We start from the raw sequence: 8,643 nt of genomic DNA on the forward strand, positions 1-8,643 counted from the left end.
TTGAAAATTTAATTGTTACATTTTTGCTTTAAATTTGATATTTTGTAGTTAAAAAAATTCAACAAGTTGACTGAAAATTAGTCTTTTAATGAAAAATTCCACTATTTCGTTGAAAATTCACGTATTTTGTTAAAAAATTAATTTTTTCGTAGAAAATGATCTTTTTCATTGAAAGTTAATCTCCCTTTTTAAAACTTATTTTCGTTTAAAAATTCAAGTATTGCAGTTAAATATTTATTACTTCAGTTAAAAACTTATCTCTTTTTGAAAATGTAACTACTTTGCTAAAATAATTTTTTAAACTGAAAATTGAACTATATATAATCTTATGAACTTTTTTTATTCATTTGAAGTCTTTCACAATTTTCAAAAAAGTTCTAAATTTTTGTTTGAAATCTGCAAAAATCTACATTTTATTTTTAATTCGGCTGTAAGTATTTGAAATTATTTCAAGTTTTAAATATAATTCGAATCTTTTTAAAACTTGTAAATATCTCTTAAAATTACTCTAATATTTAAAAAAATAAGTGTTCTATTATTATTTATAAATTCAAATTAATTTTTTTTTTAATTCGTAGGATTTTCTAAAAGTTATAGAAAAAATTCAATTCATTTTGAAGTATATTTAAAAGTACAAAAAAAAATCAAAAATTATTTTGAATTTGGAAACATTTTAAACCACTTTTAGATTTCTCAAGATTTTGAAATAAAATTTTAAAGCTTTTGAAGGATGTCTAGACTATTTAAAATTAAAAGAATTTAACTTCTAATTTAAGAACTGTTAAGTTAAAAAAAATTATTTATCAATTTTTAATGTGTCTAGCTTAAAATTACTTAAAATAATATAATTTAAAAAATGTTAAAGTGGATTTACATTTTTGGTACTTCAATTTTAAAAGTTTGGAATTCAAATGTTTACTTTAAATGCTTTAATTTGTAGTTTATTGTTTATTAATTTATATGGAAACATTTTCAGAATATAGTTTGATTTTTTAAATGGCATTGGCCGTGAAAAATGTTTGTGAACCGGGAATTTTTTTCTTCGATTAAAACAGCCACCCTGTTGACGGAAAAAAAAAGGGTAAAAATATTCAATGTCTCAATCTAGTCTTGGTAGTGTTACAATAAAATTGTTTCTAAATTAAAAATAGACCCCGAACGATCTTAGAAGTGAAAATTCAAAATTCATGGTCGGACTTGAAAGGAGAAACTAAGGATTGTAACGACTATGAAATTGACTGTTTACGATCGTTTTTGTAAATATATCGCATTGTATATGGGACTAATGCACTGTCGTTGCTCCTGTGCTTTTATTTTTTTAATAAGTCCATTTTTCCGCCGAGTTTCAAGAATCTGGACTCTAAAAAAAGGCACTTTCAACGCTCTAAAAAAAAATCGAAATTCTACCAAATTTTGGTGCTGCCTTTTCAAAAAAAAAAAAAAAAAAAAAACTCGCGAGAAAAATGACATAAGGGTAGTGAATAATTATATAATTAATTATTTAAATAAGCACAGTGAGTTGGAAACGAAAGCAAGGAAATGCAAGCGTAAGTTCTGTTTCCATGAAGCAAAACATTGCTTGGGGTTTTTACTGCAAAATTTTATTTATATCTTATTTTTTAGTACTCACTCGATTTATTATACGGAGCACAATCTCAGTTATTTAAAAAACAAACAAAAAAAACTGAAATTAATTTGATCTTTGTTGGATTGTGTTCCGCATAAAATAAACCGAAAAATTGTTATTTGCTCTAAAAGTATGTAAGTATTTTATAAATTATTCATCATTGATTGATTCTTGAATTGAATTAAAAGTGTGCGAAATATTTTGTGGCACAATTTTTTTATGTGAAACACAGTCTAAGTCGATTGAACTGAATATTGATCAATCGGTAATTGATTAAATAAACAGTATTATATTTTCTCCCGCACTACTCGCATATCCGCACTTGATTATTTTTTCTGTTTGAGGGTGTGAATTTGTCAAAGATTATTTACACTCTTTTGTAGGGATAATCTGTTTAGAGTGGATAATGGAAATTACAGTGGATGATTCTTTAATTCAAAGTCGGAAATTTAATTTTAAAAACCGGAAAATTTAATTCTGATTGCAGAAAAATTCAAGTTTTCATTATTTTAATAATTTTGGTCAATATTTAGAAAAGTTATTTCTACTTTATCTGCAGAATTTTCAGATTATCTGAGTTTACTCTAATTAAATATTCATTTATTATTTAATCTTTATTATTTCCCATTATAAGAAATATCATTTAGAATTTTCTTTTTTTTTCTGTAAAATTTTTTTCACTGACTAAGTTTGATCATCGAATTGATATTTCAAATATACAGAAACAATAATTTTCTTAATTTAAAAAAATGAGGTTTTGAGATTGAACGGGAATTTGTTTTAAAAAAATATAATTTAAAAGTTCCCGTCTTCTTAATAAAAAAAAAAGAAAGTATTTTAAGTAGTTTTTAGAGTTTTTCTGAATTATAATAGAAATTTTTTCGATGCGAATTTATCTTCGTTTAGCTAAAAATGCAACTACTTGAGGTTAAAATTAAAAAATGTTTGGTAAAAATTAAATTCTTTTATTTGAAGATTCATCATTTTGATTGAAAATTCATCTCTTTTGGAAAATGTAACTACTTTGTTCAAAATCAATTTTTTTTAACTAAAAAAAAAACCAGTAGAAAATTGAACTATTTTGCTTAAAATAAATTTTTTTTCAACGGAAAATTCAATTATTCTTTTTTTGGTTGAAAATTCATCTTCTTTGCATAGAAATTCAAATATTTGGTTGAAAATTGATATTCTTTTAATGAAAAATTAAACTGTTTATTTGAAAATTTATATACTTTCTGAAAAATTCGTCATTTTACTTGCATATATTCATGAGTTTGGTTAAAAATTAATTTCTCAAACTGAAAATTTAACTGTTAAATTTTTGGTTGAAATTTTATCTTTTATAGTTAGAAATTCAATAATTTACCTGAAAATTTGTCTTTTTTAATTGAAAAATCAACTATTTTGTTGAAAATTCACGTCTTTTCTTTTTTAAAAAATCCATTTTTTGTTGCAAAATGATATTTTTCTTTGAAAGTTAATCTTCTTGTTTAAACATTCTTTTCGTTTAAAAATTTAAGTATTCCAGTTCAATATTTATCATTTTAGTTAAAAACTCATTCTTTTTCGAAAATTTTGAAAACTTTGTTGAAAATAATTTTTTTAACAGAAAATTTATTTATTCCATTAAAAAATTTAATTATTTGGATGAAAATCTGTTTTTAAAAATTAAGAATTAGATTTTTAACGGAAAATTTAACTGTTTGGTTGAAAATTGGTACTTTTCATATAAAAATTAAACTAATTGTTTAAAAATGTATGTACTTTTCGGAAAATCCATCAAATTGGTTGAAATTTGATCTTTTCTAGTTTAAAAATTCCAAAATTTGACTGAAAATTTGTCTTTCGTAATCGAAAATTCAACTATTTCGTTAAAAATGCACGAATTTGATTAATAAATGAATTTTTTTGTAGAAAATGATCTTTTTCTTTTAAAGTTGATCTATTGTTTAAAAATTCTTCTTTTCGTTTAATATTCAAGTATTCCAGTTAAATATTTATAATTTTAATTGAAAAATCATCTTTTAGATTGTAAATAAAATTACTTTGTTGAAAATCAAACTCTTTTGTTAAAAATGAATTTTTTTGGTTGAAGATTCATAATTTTAATTAAATTATAATTTCCTTGTTTGAAAAATGAGCAATTTGATTGAAACCTTGTTTTTTCTTTCGATGAAGAGGAATTTTATGTCGAAAATTTAAATATTTAAAAAAAATTTGTTTCTTTTTATGTTGGAAATTTGTTGTTAACTGAAAATGTAACTGTTTTTAGATTTATTCCATAATTTTAGTTAAAAATTCATGTCTTTGGTTGAACATTCATTTTTTGACTAAAAATTCAATTATTCAATTTTTGGGTGAAAAAAATATTTTTTAGTTGAAAATACGAATTTTTGGTTTCAATATTGATTTTTTTAACTTAAAACTTCATTATTTCAGTTTTAGTTGACAATTAATATTTTGTAGTAAAAATTATTATTTTTTGGTCGAAAATTCAACTATTTCAGTTGAAGATTCGTCATTTTCGTTAAAAATTCATCAGTTAGGTTAAAAATTAATTTTTTAAACTACAAATGTAACTATTCCATTTTCTGTTTAAAATTCTTTTTTTTTAGCTCAAAATTTAGCTTAAAAAATTTAATTTGATTTATGGAAAATTTAAGTAGTTCGATAGAAATTCATGTATTTTTATTTAAAAAATGGTATTTTTTGTTGAAAATTCAAGTATAAAATGTATTTTTATTTAAAAAATGGTATTTTTTGTTGAAAATTCAAGTTTAAAATTAATTTTTTAAACTAAAAAAGTAACTTTAAAAAATTTTTGTTTGTTGATTTGTTTTTTTTTTATGTTCAAAATTCAACTTATTTGATGAAATATTTGTCTTCATTAATTGAAAATTCAAGTATTCTAGATAATATTTATTATTTCAGTTTAAAAAATCGTCAGTCAGGTTGAAAATTAATTTTTAATTATTTTTGAATTGAAAATGCAAGTAGTTCGATAAAAATTCTTATATTTTGGTTAAAAAAATGTATTTTTTGGTAGAAAATTAATTTTTATTTCCTTGAAAATTAATCTCATTTGAAAGTTCACGTATTCCAGATATTTATCATTTCAGTTAAAAATCCATCAGTTAAGGTGAAAATTAATTTTTTTAACTAAAAAGGTAACTTTTTCATTTTCTGCGAAATTTTTTTTTTTCTAGTTCAAAATTCAACTTATTAGATTAATTATTTGTCTTCTTTAATTGAAAATTCAGTTATTCTAGATAAATATTTATCATTTCAGTCAAAAAATTCGTCAGTCAGGTTGAAAATTAATTTTTAATTATCCTTTAATTGAAAATGCAAGTGGTTCGATAAAATTTTTTATATTTTGTTGAAAAATTGTATATTTTGGTAGATAATTAATTTTTTTTTGTTTAAAAAATAATCTTTCTTGAAAATTCAAGTATTCCAGTTAAATATTGATCATTTTAAATAGAAATTCATCAGTGGGTTTAAAATTAATTTTCTAAACTAAAAAAGTAACTTTAACAAATTTTTTGTTTGTTTAATTTTCTTTTTTTTTAGTTCAAAATTCAACTTATTTGGTGAAATATTTGTCTTCATTAATTGAAAATTCAAGTATTCTAGATAATATTTATTATTTCAGTTTAAAAATTCGTCAGGTTGAAAATAAATTTTTAATTATTCTTTAATTGAAAATGCAAGTAGTTCGATAAAAATTCTTATATTTTGTTGAAAAAGTATATTTCTTGGTGGAAAATTAAATTTTTTTTTGGTTTAAAAAATAATCTTTTTTGAAAATCCAAGTATTCCAGTTAAATATTGAACCTTTTTAGATAAAAATTCATCAGTTATGTTTAAAATTAATTTTTTAAACTAAAAAAGTAACTTTTTTTGTTTTTTTTTTTGTTGAACAATTCTTTTTTTTAGTTGAAAATTCAAGTATTCTAGTCGAATATTAATCATTTAATTTGAAAAATTCGTCAGTCAGGTTGAAAATTAATTTTTAATTATTCTTTAATTGAAAATGCAAGTAGTTCGATAAAAATTTTATATTTTGTTGAAAAAGTGTATTTCTTGGTAGAAAAATAATTTTTTTTGTTTGAAAAATAATCTCATTTGAAAATTTATGTATTCCAGACAAATATTTATTAGTTTCATTTAAAAATCCATCAGTTAAGTTGAAAATTAATTTTTTTAACTAAAAAAGTAACTTTTCTATATTTTGTTGAAAATTATTTTCTTTTGCAGTTCAAAATTCAACTTATTTGATTAATTATTTGTCTTCTTTAATTGAAAATTTAAGTATTCTAGATAAATATTTATCATTTCAGTTTAAAAATTCGTCAGTCAGGTTGAAAATTAATTTTTAATTATTCTTTAATTGAAAATGTAAGTAGTTCGATAAAAATTCTTATATTTTGTTTTAAAAAATGTATTTTTTGGTAGGAAATTAATTTTTTTTTGCTTAAAAAATAAATCTTATTTAAAAGTTCAAGTATTACAAATATTTATCATTTCAGTTAAAAATAAAATTAATTTTTTTTTTAAATAAAAAGGTAACTTTTCCATTTTCTGTTTAAAATTTTTTTTTTTTCTAGTTCAAAATTTAACTTATTTGGTTAAATACTTGTCTTCTTTAATTGAAAATTCAAGTAGTTCGATAAAAATTTTTATATTTTGTTTTAAAAAAATGTATTTTTTGGTAGAAAATTAATTATTTTTTTGCTTGAAAATTAATCTTATTTGAAAATTTATGTATTCCAGATAAATATTTATTAGTTTCATTTTAAAATCCATCAGTTAAGTTGAAAATTAATTTTTTTAACTTAAAAAGTAACTTTTCTATTTTTTTTTTAAATAATTTTTTTTCTAGTTCAAAATTCAGCTTATTTGGTTAAATATTTGTCTTCTTTAATTGAAAATTCAAGTAGTTCGTTAAAAATTCATGTCTGTTTCCGAAAAATTGTATTTCTTGGTAGAAAATAAATCTTTTAGTTTAAAAATAATCATTTAGTTTGAAAATTAATCTTATTGTTTAAAAATACATATTTTTAATTGAAAATTCAAGTATTCCAGTTAAATATCAATCATTTTCAGTTAAAAATTCATCCTTGTGGTATAAAATTCAATTATTCCAGCTGAAGATTCATTCATTTTTATTTTTAAATTGAATTAATTCGCAATTTTTTCTTTTTTGTATAAAAGGATGTTTAGAATGAACGTCTTGAATTTAGTTGAGCTGGAAAATTGAAAAACTTGACCTGGAAAACCCGGGAATTTTAATTCGTCCGCCAAATCCAAAAAGTCTAAATGTACGTAAAATAATTAATTTTAATTTATTCAATCATGTCTTAACTGTTGATTAAATTAAATTAACTTTTTTACATACATTAATATTTTTAATAAATTAATGTTTATCCACTGTAGCCTGTTTTTATTATCAACTCTGGATGCGTTGCCCCTACTCGTATTTAATTAAGTTGAGCACTTTTATCGCAATTATCAATTTTTTTCGTGGTAATTGAACCTTGCCGCCCAGGAAAAGGTTCTTTCTCAAAGAGGCGAGAACACTTGATTTGCCCGTACAATAAAGTTTATTAGATTGTATATATGTAACATGTACAGACTATATACAAAGCAGTAAATAAACAATTTACCGTTAAGCGCCTCTCTTGTCTTTATTCAAAGCCAAATCAACAAAACACCATCCTCTTCCTCAGACAAAAAGGCGATTAATTACATATTTTTCCTTAGAATTTACAAATATTTTCATCGAATCTGGAAAATTTCATTCGAGGATTTTCTACAAATATTCTAGTTGACTTTGAACTATTTATAATTTTGGTTCGGGACCGAAAAATTTATGCCAGGGAAAATTTATTCCGTCGGCGGAATCTGTTGGAGGATTTGGTACAATTCCCGATTTCCATGCATTGTCGAAGGTCTTCAGTTCATCTAGAAAATAAATTTGATTATATATAGCAAATAGAGGACTTACAGTCCCTATGGGATAAAATATAGGGATCAGAGGGTACATAAAATTTATCATTTTTAGCAGAAACAATTAAGCTAAGCAGAAAAATAATCATTTTAACAAAATAAATTATTTAAAGCAAAAATTTAATGAATATTTAAATTTATCAGGGTGGCCGCTGGACCGGGAAACCTGGAAAACCGGGAAATGACCGAAAATTTTATAAGACCCGGGAAAACCGGGAAATGACAGTGAATTTATTTTTTGACCGGGAATTTTTCAAAATTTTTAGAAAAAAAATGTTATTTAACTTTGATTTCAACCGTTTTAAAAATAATTTGTTAAATTGTGATTTTTATAAATTATTATATTATTTAGTTTAGAATGTTTAATTCGAAAATCTTTCACATCAGAAAATTTTCCATTTTAGATTTTTAATTTTTCAGAATATATTTTAATTTGAAGAATTTTTAAATGCAGTTTTAAAAGTTAAACAAAATTAAAAGTTTTCAAAATCGAAGATTTTTTAAAAAAATAGAATGGTTGCCGGACCAGTAAACCGGGAATTTGACGAATTTTCAGAAGAAAAATCTGCCCAAGTTCGATTTTAACCGTTTTTCAAAAAATTAAAGTGCAGTTTTGAAGATTTAAACAATTAAAAATTAAAAGCTTTTGAAGTTGACAATTTCTGATAAAAAACAGTTTAATTTTATAAACTGTAATTGAAATTAATATATTATTTATTTCGATAATTTTATTTTAAAATAAAAATTTTCATGATTTATCAATAATATATTTTAATTGACAGTTTTAGGTCTTCCTTTATATTATATTTTATATTAAATTTAATAAATAAATTTATTAATATATTATTTCTATAATTTTTTTAGTCGTTAAAAAATGTAAACGTACGTTTTACTACTTTCAACTTAAAAATAAATCAATAATAATATAGTCCTAATTAAAGGTTTTTGATAAAAAAGAGATTAATTTTATCAACTGTAAATATAAATAAATAAATTATTTTAAA

Source organism: Belonocnema kinseyi, chromosome 10, assembly GCF_010883055.1.
Source record: "Belonocnema kinseyi isolate 2016_QV_RU_SX_M_011 chromosome 10, B_treatae_v1, whole genome shotgun sequence".
Taxonomy (NCBI): Eukaryota; Metazoa; Arthropoda; class Insecta; order Hymenoptera; family Cynipidae; genus Belonocnema; species Belonocnema kinseyi.